Source organism: Hetaerina americana, unplaced genomic scaffold (genome assembly GCF_022747635.1).
Source record: "Hetaerina americana unplaced genomic scaffold, ioHetAmer1.1.p SCAF_55, whole genome shotgun sequence".
NCBI classification, from domain to species: domain Eukaryota; kingdom Metazoa; phylum Arthropoda; class Insecta; order Odonata; family Calopterygidae; genus Hetaerina; species Hetaerina americana.
The window spans coordinates 806,414-823,582 of NW_027287150.1; positions in this window are offsets into that span (position 1 = coordinate 806,414).

The window sequence follows — 17,169 nt, forward strand, 5'->3', positions numbered from 1 at the left end:
AGCTGAATTTACAACATGCAACCTAACTCCTTTATTTTTTTCTGAATCGTTAAGAGAAGAAACGTTGAAATTCATCAATCAATGAGAGTTGGAGATTCTTCTCGGTTACTCCAAAAAGTTTACATGCGAACAAGGAACTAACGTTCCTAAACAGTATTACTTCTCTAAAAGACTTCCCTTGACCAGATCAGGCACAACAAGCATTGACACCACTGACCTTAGTAGTAGTTTAGGCATGCTATTTCTATATTTATCGTGAACTTTCAAAGTGTTGGAATATTTCTATTGCACGCCATGGAGGGTGTATGCAAAATTAATATAACTGAAAATGTTGTACATGCCCTATAATCCACCAGGAATCTTACACATTCATCAGTAAATCCCGTTTGAGTGCAACTTAACTTTAATTCTACATGTCTATGTGGAATCACACCCTGCCACGCACCCTATCAGGAGCTTGCGCTATGCAACAGTAGTATATGTGTCATGCAGAATAAAACGTAAGGATGACGTCCGTTGGTGTGAGCCACATTAGAATATTTAGCGATAGTTAGCATTACTTTCGAGAAGCTTGATTTGTCATTCCCAGTGTTTTCTATTGTTTTAGCCACGAACTGTGATAAGAAAAAAGTATTCCTTTCACTGATCCGTTTCTCGACCAATATCCTGTAACTTCTTGCTGCGCTGATCTTACTGCTGACATAGTGTCATCTTTATTAATTTCTTTCCCACCCAATATTCCCTGTCACTGCTTCACAATTTCAGATCTTTCGTAGCAACATTTTCGCGATCAAAATGAGCTGTTCTCTTAGCCCTGTTAAAATCCGAAATTTAGTCGATGTTGCAGGGTTTAAAATACAACCAGTATTTGAGGAGAGACCAATAAATAAGGTTTTTGGAAATTGTAGCAGTAAATCTCCATAACCTTGAATTTGAATATTTTCCCGCCGACCGTTAGGGGAAGTGAAGTTTCTTTAATGTAGGTCGGCAGATGCTCCTAACGTAATTGCCTCATTTAAGATCCGAAATTGGGATCGTGAACGGCAAATAGTGAAACCGTAAATCCTTGTTCATACGCGACGCAAACGTATGCATTAGAGCAATGAGACGAGCATCGTCTGCTTTGAAGGCTTTTGATGCAAGGAGAGACTCGTGATCGTATAAAGTTAAACAAGCTGCTCCTCGGCTGGTAGAAAAGCATGCGAAAAATGAAAATTCCTGCCTCCGATATCGCGTATTACGTACGTTATTTGGACTATTAATTGAAAAAAAATGATAGATGAAGCCTAATAACCGTCGGCGGACTTCACCAGCAACTAATAAGCTGAAATCATAGCCATTTGTCCTTTAAACACCACTTCAAAAAACGAATATGCTACAAGATTTAAAGTCTACAAGTCTGGAGACACTGACACCAATTTTACAATAAACTTTATAGCATTCTACGGCACTGGTGCACACTGAAAAACCACAAGAAGGAAAATTCTAGCCAAGGATGACAACATCATTTCCTCAAAGGCCTGGAATGGTCATGGCGAACGAAGTAATACCCAAATTCACGTCAAAGGAAATATAATGTCCCACTAATAAGAATAGATCAGTAGAACTAAGAGTCGCGCAAGGGCAAAGAAGTATTTTTACCTATTCAATCAAATAAGCCTAGTATGTACTCATTATTTCATGAAACTTAATATTTATTTTCCGCCTTGTTAATACAAGGATAGGCTGAAAACTAATGCAGAGATGCTTGTAGGCCACAAAAAAAATGAAATTCAGATGTACTCCTGGTGGCATGTAAAAGTAACATTCCCCCTCATTACGCATGCGCAGGTTTGAGGTCGTTACATTCATCCAATGTATATTGAGAAGCGGAAGTATGGAGACGTGTTCCAGTGCTATGTCGACGCGAGTTAAACAGCGTGCTGTTATCGAATTTTTGCCTTCACCTTATCATCAGAGGTGTAATGAATACCCTTAAGGTGTCTCTTGACTTGAGGAAAAACTAAAAATGGCAAGACGATTTGCAATAAATTGCCATAAACCCCCCCCCCAAAGATGATTTTAGTCAAATGATTTCACTTGTGAAAATGATATTAATAATCCACCACCACCTGCAAAGGATGTACAATAAAGAGTAACCATCTATTTTTGTTTCAATAATTTAGCCTGCAAAACTTTAAATTTTCCAAACTACAGGAATAACCTGTGATCTACCAAAACAGTGTATTGTAGGGATTGCATGCACCAGGTGGGACGGGGAAGTGGTAAGGGAGGATATGCGAGAGGCAGGGAAAAGGGAAATAAAAATTTATTAATAAACCTCAAATGACGTGTTAATTGTGCGTACATGCCGGAGGAAGACTTATTTCAAAACAAGTGTTAATTTCGCCATTAGAATAGTTCTTTGCTAAACGGGAAAAGGAAATATAAAAATGAACGTTTAACACAGACCTCCTACCATAAGAAAACAGGTCATGCTGACACATTGTGACCATACTCGATATTCAGGATATTCTGCATCAGCATGTTGAACAAACACACACAGCTGAAATGCGATGGAGATTTGCTGAAAATTCTTCAAGGTCATATCAACCGTCAAAGGTCATATTTCAAAACAGCAGTTCGGATTTCACGCCTAGATAATGCACAACCAAGTATATCAGATGATTTTTATTTCTGAATTTCTCGCAAAGATCTATGTAATGTGTGTTTTGGTTTCTTTCAGTAGTCCAGACATAGCCGCATCTCATTCTTCCCCTGGCCCACAGAACGAAGAAATAATTTCGCGAATTTCTTTTCCTTATCAGAAACTGGCGTAGGTAAACTGAACATGTTTCAACATGCATCGGCTACCACTTACGCCATACTGGAGACTAAATCAATGAATTTGTACTACATTTAAATTACACGCTAAGCTAAGATTCAACCAAAGCGAAATGAAGATTTATAAATGAAAATTAACCGGAGTAAAAATTCTCTCAATTCTTGCCATCAAGTATCCCTCGAACCTATCTGATTAACTTGTCCTCATTAACAGTAAACACTGTGTTAACACCAGGGTCAATAATACATACTTAATACCTCAACACGGCACAATGACTTACAGCCAATCTTCATGCAACAGGGGATCGGGTGTGCGCGGGGGCTAACGTACACGGCTTCCAACCGGGAGAACCCGGGTTCAAACTCTGAAGACAAAAACTATTTTTAAATGGTATTCCGATCCCTACTTGAGGTGCTTTGTGGAGAGAACTTTAAGTGAGTACACCGTACACCGGATGGGACGTTTAGCTGCCGACCCCTTCGCGCATTACCTAAAGAGTGGACTAGTGCCGACGCTGGGCTTCTCACCACCCTTCATCCTTTCCTGTCCATCCCTAATGGTGCAAACGACCTCAGCTGCCTGTCACCTCCCCTAAAACCTACTACTACTTTTCATGTAAGAGCCGGTAGACTCTGTAATCCTTTGCCTAAGGTCATTAAAAATGCCAGTCACTCATTTCATTCAAAAACAGACCCACTAAATCGATTCCCCATGATGAAAACACTTCTCTATAAATACTCTCCTAAGTGGACATATCATCTCAATTCCTCTGTACCTGAACATCATCTCTGACCATGAACTCCAGCTTACTTTAAAGCATATATTATATATTATTATTATCTATATGTGACATCTTCTTTTACCTCATTATGTACGTCTGTATATTCCATTGTATTTTTGTACTGTACTCCATTTTATATCGCATTATATATATATATATATATATATATATATATATATATATATATATATATATATATATATATATATATATATATATATATACTCTTTTATACAGAAACAGATATAAGGAAAAGGGATAGGAACACTCATAAAGGGCGAACACAGGAGAGGTGGGGAAGGCGGAATCAAGTAGATCACGAATGTCAAAATATTTCCTAGACCGGGAAAATATTTTTACATTCGTGATCTGTTTGATTCTGCCTTCCCCACCTCTCTGTGTTCGTCCTTTATGTGTGTTCCTATCCCTTTTCCTTATATCTGTTTCTATATAAATGAGTATTTGTTCGCCGTTTGGCGGGATTTCGTGTTTGAATGTGTGTGTGTGTATATATATATATATATATATATATATATATATATATATATATATATATATGTTTATTTATTTATATTCATACAAGGTGTGATCAAAAAAGGGCAGGACTGATTTTATAACTTGTTTATTTCGACGGCTACAGCTTAATCGAACTTTTCGCCCTCAAAGTACATGCCTTGGCTGACTACACACCTTTTCCAACGTTTCTTTCAGCTCTCGAACCATGCCTGGTAAGCCGCTTTAGGGATCCTCTACAAGTCCGCCATACAATTAGTTTTAATTAGCGCAATAGAATCGACCCAGAGCCCTTTAAATGTTGATTTTATCGTTGGAAACAAAAAAAGTCTGATTTAGCCACGTTTGGAGAGCAGGGTGGCTGCGGGATCACGGAAGTTCCGGTTCTGGCCAAAAACTCAGTCATAATCAGCGCCGTGTGAGCCAGCGCGTTGAGTTGGTGGAAACGCCATGCATTGTTTCTCCACCTATTCGGCCTCTTTCGGTCACTGCGTCCCTCATCCTCTTCATAACCTTTAAGTAGAAATCTTTGTTGACGGTTTGACCATGAGGGAAGTATTCGTAATGAATCAGCCCTTGCTAATCGAAGAAACACACCAGCATGATCTTCACATTGGACCGGGACATGCGAGCTTTCTTCAGTCGCGGAGAATGAGGACTTTTCCACTCAGAAGACTGGGCCTTTGTCTCAACATCATAACCGTAAACCCAGGTTTCGTCACCGGGTACGATGGCTTTAAGAAACTCTGGGTCAGCATTGGCACGATCTAGGAGTTCCTGACAAATGTCCACACGCTTTTGTATCTGTTCACTAGTCAGCACCCGCGGGACGAATTTTGATTTGACGCGCGTTATGCCCAAAATGTCTGTCAAAATAGTCTGACAGGATCTAAAACTAATGTTCACTTCCTCGGGTATCTCCCGAACAGTTACACGGCGATTGGCCGCACCAAATCGTTCACCCATTTGACATGGCTGCGGTCTGTTGAAGTGGAAGGCCGCCCCGTTCGTGAATCTTCATCAGTAGAGGTTCTGACCGATTTAAAACGACTATACCGCTCAAAACACTGGATTCGACTCATAACTTCACTAACGAATGTTTGCTGAATCATTCCAAATGTCTCCGTAGCACTTTTGTCAAGTTTGAAACCAAATTTCACGCACACGCTGTTCCTCTAACTCCTTCATTGCTGCCGTTGCACGCGGCGAAAAACAGGTTAAGACACGTACCGCTGCTGCTGCGCAATGACACGATGCAAACACACGCAACACCTTTCGTTTTTGTCATCAGATGCGTTGCTAGATGGCGCACTGTGTCATGTTTAGATCCGTTGAACGGTTTGCGCAGAATAAAATCATTCCGGTCTTTCTTTGATCACACCTTGTACATATGTTACCACGTTGTTTTGTGCTGTACCTCACACTGTTATACGAATGTATTTATTGTGATTTATTTTTTTTATTTTTTTACTATCTTGCCGGTTTTTCGTAGGCTATTCACTCCCCCTCTTTTGCGGGTGTTTTCCTGCGTAGGTTGTTAGTAGGGTCTTCATGTCTGCACTCCCGAGGTTTCCCCACACATTTAAATATTGCGCTCATTTGTTTTTTTATATATACGTATGACTCTACCATTCTCTTTTTTTATTTTATATCGATTTATTTCCTCTTATTATTATTGCTATGTACTTGGCGAAGGTATAAATGGAAGAAATGATCTTATTTCATCAATTTCGCCCGAATAAACACGTTTATCTATCTATCTCTATCTGCGGATCGGAAATAATATATCAAGTTTCACAATGATGTAGAATGGCAGATTAAAGGACACCTTCTGCACTGCACTTCGAAATCTAGATAGAATGCGGGACTTGCTAACAAAGCGATTCTCAAGCATATAACCAACGGCACAGCCCTAACGGCGGATCTCGAGGGGATGTATAGATTTGGATTTATCTCGCGGCGTGAGAGCATAATTGAAAAAAACCGCCATTGAGTGAGAACGGGGCAAAGGTTAAGAATTTAAAGACAAGAAAATACAAATGGTAATGGAGATGAGAGGTGAACCATCTCGAAGTCTCCTCAGAATAATTAACGGTCATATCGATGACAAGGAAAAGGAAAATCATTTATGTAAAGGCAGATCTATAAAGGAAGTCAGATAGATAATGAGGAGGGATACGAAGCCAAAATATTAGCAAACATTTGCCTAAGCTTAGTGCAGTCTTGATTAAAAATTTAACTTGTGCCTATAATATTTTTCAAAGTATCATTATTCATTCATCATTTTGCCAAGGATGCCTCTGAGCTCCCTGTTATACTCATACGTCCTCATGTCCACCACCACATTCGACTACGCAAACATAATAAGCATTCTAAGTGCCCCATTAATAAACATAACAACAGCACATAAAATTTAGGGCATAAATTTCACAACGATGAAGTATTCAACAATCACCAAAGATTTATTCTTCCAAAGATTCCACTTCTTTAGTAATTTTCCTATTTTTTCCTTTATGTAATTTATTTCAAATATTTCAAACATTTTATAATTAAAAAGTAAAAGACAAAATTCAAATTATTCCCAATAAAATTAATCCCGGGTTTGGGGAAATGTATAATTTATCGGAGATGAATTTCACCCTTAATTGGCGTACTTCCCGGTAAAAATCTTATGTACACTCAATACATGTCAAGAATTAACCAATCGGAACTACTAAAATTCTCACGATTGATCGGGTTCTTCACAAATAAATGTAATTTGATCAGAATCCGTCTGTTCCCAACAAACTCTGAATGAAGGAATTGAAATTTCTCAAAGCCATAGGGTTTTTTTCCTGTGTGATGATTCTTCGTTCACTTTATCGGTCAATTAAGGAAATTTCCTATTGAATATTAGAAATAGTGAAATATTCGATAACATAGAACTTTAAATTTACATAAAATTTTGCGAATTTGATATTTAAAATGTCATTTAACAATTCCCCAAACTCATCGTGGGGTACCTCCATTTTTTTCACTTTGAATTAAAACTTAATGGTCGTCTTCTCATATATTCTCGGGAGTTTTTGACTTTAGAAAGAGAGGCTCGAACCATGATATTAAACCTATTAAATTTTTAGAAATACTACTGACGATTGGACTCAAAGAGTGTTATTTAAAAAAAATAAAATCACAAGAGCTTTAGAACATTCACAATTCCATCCCCAGATTTCTAGTGACTTCCAAGATAACGTTAAATTAGTACTGTTTTATACAGCCATTTTTTGGCTCTACTTTCGCCGGTAATTTGGTCGTGTTTCACCATTCAGGAGGCCGTAAGGAATTGGTTGATAATCCGTTTGATGCCAGGAGTCTAGTTAGTTCCCATGGGAACCAGCTCCTGTCACTGTTCTCCTCAAATCCCAAGGCGAGGGGAGAAATTATGGGAAAGCCAATTTTAGGGATGAAAGAGAAAGCGGGATGCCTAGAGCATTGTTCCTGTCTTTTTTTTATTTCAACCCCTCTCCACTTCCTCTTTCACGTTTCCAGCGCCCTTATCAAATATGACATAAAATAAAAGAAATCGAAAAACCTGAAAACATCTTCGCCATATAAAAATAATTCCAGTATTTTTTTATTGCTTTAAGATTGTTCTTGTAATTTTCCAAATTTCACAATTGAGAAATTAACAATTCGAATTGAACGTAGATAATGGCAGTTATTTTATATTGTGTATTCTAGTGATAGTCGGTCGGATTCTTCTGCCAAATGTCAAAAGAGAACGGAAATTCCCTTCGAAATTCGCCTCAAAATACTGTTTTGTATTAAAAAAACGTATCGCATGGATTCATTGCATTTTTTTAAAGGATAAGTATTTTATTTCAGGATTTATTAAAGTACATACTCCATACCGCACTCTGAAAAATTTCAATGGATCTTCGTTGGTTATATATCCGCTAACATACAATCATATCAAAGTCGCTGAATTTCAACTTCATTAATTCGGGTTTAAAAACTTTAGATAAAAATAGAATTCTACCTCTATCATGATTCTATAATGAAGTTCAAGGCATGGGTGTTTCTGTCATAAATTTGAAATTTCAATCATGTCCAATTAAACCTCAATAAAATTACGGTATCATGCATAAAGAAGAGCATTTCCCGGACGTATTTATCAATAAATAAATTTGTGTATATACGTATGCCTAAAAGTGTTTGTATGACGGTTCATTACTAACCCAAATCGAGAGAGCTTGGAACAGAATCTTAGTTTTTTTTTTATTTTCATGAGTTTTGATCTCAATGATACAATCATAAAAGACATTTTATCATGTTTCAATATGTACACAGTCTACACGTACACTAAGACAAGCATTATTACGAAATTTTAAGGAAGGATTATTTCGTTAGTCTCCAGCAATGGAGTGCCACTTAATGGCATAAGCTGGTGAAACTTCATCTTTAACTGAAGCATTTGGCTTAAAGTTGAGCACCCATTTCATCTATCAATCTAAGAGTATTTATTTGCCTTATCATTTTATGTAATTTTTAAAAAATCTTGTTTCTTTTTCCTCTTGATAATAATAAAAAATCACAAGGCAGTTTTTTATATTCGGAAAGCAAATTTAGTCTCAAGCGTTATAGGTATTTACTCTTGTGTGATCTGATTTGTGACATCGAACTATACTGTATTAATGTAAGCACGTAATTACGATATGAGAGAATGGGGAAGGGAAAAGGCAAACAATGTAGAGCTTGTTACACTGTCATACGCTGACTTAAATTCGAGTATATATTTGAAAAAAACATTACATTAAGAAAGAAGTAAATTCAAACTATTTTTCTAAGAACATCACCTACAAAACACCTGTACCCACGATATGTTTTTGAATCTTAATCCTCTAAAGAGAGTTGTAAGGAATTAGTAATTTACATGATAGTTGGAAGTTACGAAATAAGGATGGATTTAGCAGACAGGGGAAAGGACAGATGGAATATAAAACCAATACCAGTGTAATCCTTCCGAGTCAGAGACCTCCCATTCTCATACGAAACACTATATGTCCTTAGGACAGGGTTGAAAGTTTGAAAAGGGTCCAGATAATCTCACATTACCGTGTTTTATAGAATGGAATCGTCCCTCCTCGTCTTTCGGTCTCTACGTGCTGTATCCCGATGTTAATCTGAGTCCATATATTTGCAATTTCTTACCGTAGAGTGAAGGAGGCGGGGAGGTTCTAACAGAAATGGGAATTGCACCCATTCTGAATCTCATTGCCAAACTCGCCGTTACCACGTCCCAGGTACATCCCATTCGTGAAAGTTGAAAACCAGGCAATGACTTTGGAATTACACACTGCATGAATGGGGATAAAAGAACACCATCGCGAATTCCTTCGAGAGGCGTTCAGGGCCCTGAGAGACACTTAACTCCTCCCCCCCCCCCTGCTTTGCAAGAATCCGTTCTCTCAGGTGTAACTAAATGGAGGTGATTCGTAATGAAAAAAATATATAATTCCATAATTTCTTTTGAATTTTCAGCCCTACATTGGATACCAAATTGTGATATTCATCTGGTCCTGTCCAGAACTTTCAATTGCATGTTTTTTATATATAAGTTAAGTTTCTGGCGAAATATTTCATTGAATGTCACATTTTAACATAGTTTAGCTCCAAGCTCACGGCTATCAACAAAAAAAGGGTTTTATTTAGCGCCAATTGACCTCAATGCCGTCACATTCGGGCAGAAACTAAAATCGTAGCCCGAAAAAAACATTATATGAGACCAAAAAAAACAAATAAATATGAATGGGGAGATTTTTAGTCAAAACCCTACCGTTAGGGAGGCTTAATTTTGGATTTAGATCGAGGGCAACGCAGAGCAGCTAGGTTTGTGAAAGGTTTTAATGAACAAGGTGGCAGTGTCACGACAATCGGATGAATTAGGATGGGCGCTACTAATTGAACGTAGACTTAAACACAGGCGTAAATTTTAGGTAAGTTACTTATATAAGTATGTTAATGATACATTACCGGCCCCGACTTACCATGTAGATCAGATCACCAAGGTAAAATTAGGGAGATTTATTGTTGAACGGATAGATTTAAAATGTTGATTTTTACCTTGCACCTTAAGAGGTCAAAAAAGAATATACAGCGACCGAGTAAGAGTTCCTTAGAATTGGTATTTCATATATTTGTCGTATCCCATCCCATCTTTTTAACAGTTCTACAGAATGATTTGTACACATCCATTGCACATTGTATTGTCTGTTATTGAATATCGTTGTACGTAAGTACTTTCTTTCCAGTGATTAAAATTTTTATGTACCCGTAGGTACACAATCAACCAGAAGTATTTATCATTGGAAAAAATAACGCTGAGAAAACAAAACTTGAGTAGCAAAGTTATGTAACAAGGTTTTTTATCGTACTGGTTTGCTTTTTATTTAGTAGTAACTTATTAGATGTAAACTTTTAAAAACTATATTTTTAAAATGAATGAACAAGGGAATTATTTTAACCATTTAATCGCAGGATTTTGTTTAAAAATTAGACACAAATTTTACTAAAAAACTACTACTGATGTAAATTCTATTCAATTGTGGTGTAATTAGGCTAATATTGGTTATACTTTAAAGTCGTTCACGGCAAATAGAAATTTGCCTTCACGTAGAGTTAGATGTACAGTATATGTTTCTAAAATAAAATTCATGGGGAATGTTATCCTTTATCAAACCACTATGCCATAAAATTACTCCAATTGTAGATAACGTAAATAGTTGTTAAATGCTGAATCAATAAAAATTTTCCTACTAAAATTACATTTTGGATAATACGATTAAAATACAGATTGAAAGAGACAGTGGTTATACACTTTGACTGCAAAACAAATTTGTTAATACTTGCTCTAATCTAATTAAGTCTTCTAATAGAAGAACAAATATTTACAAGGAAATATTTACTTGAAAATATTATGTAAACATATATTAGAAGAGTTAATTATATTCATTAAATATGAGGAAACATTGAGCAAGTATTTGTAATTATTGTTTCTTGGTCACCCTTCTATGAGAAAAAGCTTTTTTCATTCGGTCTATTAAATTTTTTGCTACAAATTTATTAAAAATAAGGCACACATACATGTAACCAAGGCGTTTTCAGCAGAACATACATTTTATCGAAATTTTAAATCCCTTGATTTCTGTAATTAACAAAGTTCTCTTCCCCGATAAACCGAAAATTAAGTCTAAGTAAGAACTTCAAAACACAGGGAAATTTTACAGATAGTGAATTGGTCATTTTTATTCCATACACTCTTTACGATTTTAAGAGGCACAAAGATTTTTAAAATCTTGAAAAACTCAGGTTTATTTGGTGTTGTTTGACCAAGCTCCCGAAAATGCTATTAAATTTTTAATATGTTTAACCGAATGAAAGTATAAGGAAAAATTATAGGTAATTTACTAATCAGTTGATCACAAATTAATATTTAATTAGCCTTAATATGAACCAACTTGCGTGACAACCGAAAAATGTTAAATATGAGTAAAGGTTATCTGAACCGAGATTTTGGCGATGGTAATTATCAAAACAATTGCCACATGCCAGGTAAGTATCAATCAATTAATATTCATTTAAAACGGCGCCTAATCTTCCTAATGAAGTAGCCTCACAAAAACGTCAGCCTTCGCCTATTTCATTTCCAAATTTATTATAAATGTGCAATTGAATGGTATTTCATTTACAGAATGTGAGATCAAAATTTTAATTTCCTCCAAGATTAGTAAAATTTGAAAGCATAGAATAAAGATGGTAACTGTCAACTTTATAAGGCAGGTGTACCCTTAAAAATACGGAGAATTGTGTTTGAAATAGTGTTGGATAAAGCGTACAGACCGTTCCGTTCCATAGTACTCGTCGGACGTTAAATTTGAGGAACATGTATGAGAAATGTGTGCATGCGAAGCGTCAGTAATGAGGTCGTCGTAGTAAAATGATACGAAGTTAAGCAATCTTCTGACCTACGAAATTTCGTAAATACATGGAAAGCAAGGCTTCTTCAAATACACTGGATGAATGTAACGACCTCAAACTTCCGCATGCGTGTTGAGGGGGAATGTTACTTCCACATGCCACCAGGAGTGCTTCTGAAGGTCATTTTGTTTGTGGTCTACAAGCATGTGCGCATTAGTTTTCAGCCTACCCTCGAATCAAGACATGTCATTTTGACAATTGGTCCCCCAGGCAACCTAAAAGTTTTCATTTGTGAGGCTACACTTCGTTTTTCGTAAAAATCTTAATTTTACTGCCTGCAATGTATTTCATACATAAAAAGGCAAATGCATTTTCAATAAATAATGAACACTGATTAGTAAGTTGGTGCTGTGAATATTTTATCATAAGAGAGAAGTAAATTGAAGGCCTGAAGCCATTTGCAGTGACGTTATCTTAAAAAAAATGGAATGTATAAATATGGTAATGGGAACCTCAGAATGGACTGATTTTAATTAATCAAAGACTTGAAAGTTTCAAAACTTTCTTGTAAATGGCAAAGAGAAAATACCGTGCTACGTAAATTATTGAAATACGTAAAAGAGGAATTAAAGATTCACAAGCAAAAAGAGAGCGTATGGATGTAACGTATCAAAAGATTTTAGGTGCGTCTCAGAGATTTTCATAAGACGATTTCCCGAATGTTCTCGATCCCTCCTGGGCGGAAATGTCATTGCGTAAAGCACGAACCCTGAGTCGGATCAAAATGATCTCAGGTGTGCCGCCTTAGGATATCCCTATAAATAGACAGGAACACTGAAGGGACGGTTGAAATAAACTCTTTCGGTTGTATCGGTAGCACCTCATGATATCAGTATAGAGGGGTCCCTGAAGTCGATAAGGAAGCGCACGAGAAAGTCATAAGAATAATACATTGGCTTAACTGATATGGCCCCAGAAGATTACCCCTGGATCCTCCAGCATGAGGATAGATATCGTAGGCCAATATCGGCAGACAATGAAAGCGCTGGGATGGAGGTAAGGTCCAAATCAAGGTTGGGGCAAGCAGGAGGTAGGCCGGTTTCTGGTTGGATTCGGAGGATAGAGAGATAAATAGAGTTAGGATACTTCGGTGAATGTAGAATGGACCCCAAATGCAATCGAAATTTGAGGCGATGACAACTAAAACTTGAATAACCGAACTGCATAGTACTCAAAGAGGCGGATTCAACGCACGGCTTACATAATTAATAGAATCAGGTTTGGCCAAATGCACCTGAGAAATATTGCATGATTATATATCAATCAAATTTACCTTGAATATAAAATAATAGGTTATTCTGAACTAGGTTCTAAGAAAATGTAATATCATCAGGATATTGCTCACTCCACTCTTGGCTATTGATGTGAACGGACGTGTCTGACCGAGCTCGGACTTGAAACCTTCCCCACCCACCTGCCATTTATGAACGATCTAGTTATGCAGTGGCCGTGACCGACTACTGACTGTTCTGTAGCTGTAGTGATAAGTGTTTCATATTTTTTTGTATTAATATATTGTTCTTTTACAGAGTTGAGTGCATAACAATCGATTATTATTCGTGTGTGCGAAATATTTGCTGGTTGGTGGTGAGGAGAGTCCACTTTGTGAGTTACTTTGTATTCAAGTGTCGAACGTATAAGTCTATATGTGATATCTGTAGTGACAAAAAGAATTAGATTACTTATGATTATAAGATATCCAGGATTAATAGGGTAAATGTATTTCGGAAAGGGTTCAGTGAATTCAAAAGAAAAAGAATAGCAGAAAATTTGAAAAAGAGTCCAAAAGAGTTTTGGTAATACGTCAAAGAAGTTCAGGGAAATAAGTCAACTCTCAATTAAATCAAAAATGATAAAAACGAAAGAGTAACCAGCAATTTGGAAAAGGCTAGCTTATTAAATTCCTTCTTTCAAAGTGTCGTCACCAATATCTCCCAGAATACTTCCGATATCTCACCTAAACCTGCCGGTCAACCGATGCCCAAAGTTGAAATCTCATATAATGGAATAAAAACGTTTGATGAAACATTAAGCCTAATAAATCCTCCGGGCCTGATGAAATATCCGCCATTAATATTTAAGGAGTCACTGGTAGATCACAAGGTTCCCAGGGATTGGAAAACGGCTAACGTAACACCAATATATACAAACGGAGACAAAGAGGAACCGAGTATTTACAGACCTATTTCCCCTCACATCTATTTAGTGCAAGGTTATGGGACATATAGCTGCTAGTTCGATCGTGAGAGACCTCGACAATCAGGAGTTATTAATGAAAAATCGGCACGGTTTCCAAAAGGGTAGATCCTGCGAGACACAACTTGCGCTTCTTGTTCATGATATTCTTATTCCGGTAGATAGCAATATTCCAGTGGACGCGGTGCTTCCTAGATTTTAAGAAAGCCTCCGACCAAGAACCTCATAGTAAACTACTCGCAAAGCTAAAAGCACATGGCATCGATAAAAATATCGGGGGTTGGATCAAAGGCATTTTGAATGGTCGGGTACAAAGAGTGGTGATAGATGGAGTTAGCTCAAGTGCAGTAGAAGTTACTTCAGGTGTACTCCAGGGAAGTGTCATCGGACCTCTCTCTTATTCCTACTCTACGTTAACGACGTTCACTCCGCAGTCACTAGTAAGATACGTTTACTTGCCATTGAAGTGGTTTACCGGGATATCCGTGATCCTGAGGACCCAGCAGCAGCTTTGCCAGATGCCCTTAATGCCATACAAGGCTGGGGCGACGCTCGGCAATTAGAATGAAACTAAAAAAAGTGTGCAGTGCTACAGTTTTGGAAAAAGAGCAATGCCCTCCCAAACGCCTACAGCATTGGGAAAACCGAAATTGAATGAGTAGACTCAATTACTATTGGACTTTATTTACATTCACCTACACTCCTCCCGGCACAAGAGAAGAGAACCTGTACTGGAGTCTATCTCCCTTATCTTGCAGTATAACCTACCCTCATTGAGTGCTTAATCCATAGCCTTTTACTTGGAAACGGAATGTGGCGAGCAAATTTCCGACGCGGCCGTAGTTATTTTCATATTTGATGCGACCGGACGACACATGAAAAGAAATTACGCGACGATTATTCTGGGAGAAATTGCGAGTACGAATGATGCGAATGCGAAATTAAGTTGAATTCTGGTTTCGTAACTCAGTGCTTTCGGAAATGTTTCCAGCGTGGGAAAACCTTCTAATCAAATCAGTTCAACTCAAATCCAAAATAATAGGGAAACTAGTATGGGTCTAAGAACCACCCGGTATGAATCTGAGTCACGTGTGCCATAACGGTTCGATAATTATATGATGATATCAATCTAATTATTTTATATGTACACCTGTATGAAAGAAATAATTCAAGTAAAGCCCCAAGCTCGTAATCCAATTGGTCAGCTGTTTCACTGTCAAGTGGAATGATTTTTTAATATAAATGAAGAAACATCTTTCCTCAAACAAATCGTGACATCAGTAGTAAAGTCAGGAGTTCACTAAAGTAAAATAATACCAAATGTACCAAAAGGAAATAATCCATAAAAACCGAAGCGGCTGGTGACCTCCATAGCGACAAACCCTCGTGACAACCTTCAAAGTAGGATTTTAGGGAAGTGTGGACGAAAAAAGATATAAATATATATATATATATATATATATATATATATATATATATATATATATATATATATATATATATATATATATAAGTACACACACGAAAACTAATGCTCAAATTCTTGTAGACCACAAACAAGAACAAATAGCAAGACAGGGCAATTAGTGCATTAAAGTAAAATTCTAAAGTTTCAGAATCATACATTTATTTTTCGACATATTGACCGCCAATTAACTAATAAATTGAGGCGGGCAACAAATAAAGCAAAAGAAGCATGGAGGAAGACGCAGTGCGAGGATATGGAAAGTCTGCAGACGAAGGTTGAAATTGGTGTGCTGTACAGCAAAGTTAAATTTTATCAAGAAGTATGAAAGGAAGACTAATGCTAACAGTTACAGATAAAGCGGGTAAGATAATAGTTGACGTAGGAAAGATCAAAGAGAGATGGAAAGAATATATAGAAGAACTATATCGTAAAGAACTGAGACCAACAAACTTAGACATAAAAAGGGAACATGACGTAGAGAAAGATAGATTAGGTCCAGGCATACTCGACGATCAGATAGAAAGGGCATTAAGGGAAATGAAGCTAAATAAGGCCGTGGGAGTTGACAACATTCCTGCGGAACTACTAAAAGATTTAGGAAAATGTGGGAGGAAGAGGCTATGTAGGCTGATTCGTAGTATCTATGAGGAAGGAATCTGGCCGGGAGACTTTGTGAGATCAGTTTTAGTTCCTATTCCGAAAAAGGTAAAGGCTGCATCATGTGAGGACTACAGGACGATAAGTTTGATATCCCACGAAGCCTAAGCTGTTCTCAGGATCATCAACTTAGGGATAGAGAGTAGGGCAAATTACTCTCCCTCCCCTCGTTCCAGAAATACGGTCACATGTACTGGGAGAGCATCCCAAAACACAGTCAAAAGAAGTTTCATCAACAACTATGGCTTATCAAGGCTCGTAACCACGAAATTTTACCACCCATCGATTTGCAGTAGACCTATCAAGAGCATCGTCACCATAAACAGCCTTTAAACGACGATGAATCTCAGTAGGAGTCACTTTTCCAGCAGGTAAAAATTAGATAACAGTACGCTGTTTAACTCGTGTTGAAATAAAACTTGAATACGTCTCCATACTTCCGCTTCTCGAAATACACTGGATGAATGAAACCACCTCAAACCTACGAATGTGTGTTGAGTGGGAATGTTACTTCCACATGCCACCAGGAGTGCTTCGGAAGATTATTTTGTTTGCTTTCTACAAGCATGTGTGCATTAGTTTTCAGCCTACCCTCTTATCTATGGCATGTATGGTTGCCTATCATGCTTATCGAATTTTCATCGTTATTTGATTGACGGGATGGAACTATTGGGGAATGAATGCTGTTCATCAATGTTTTATTATATAAATTCA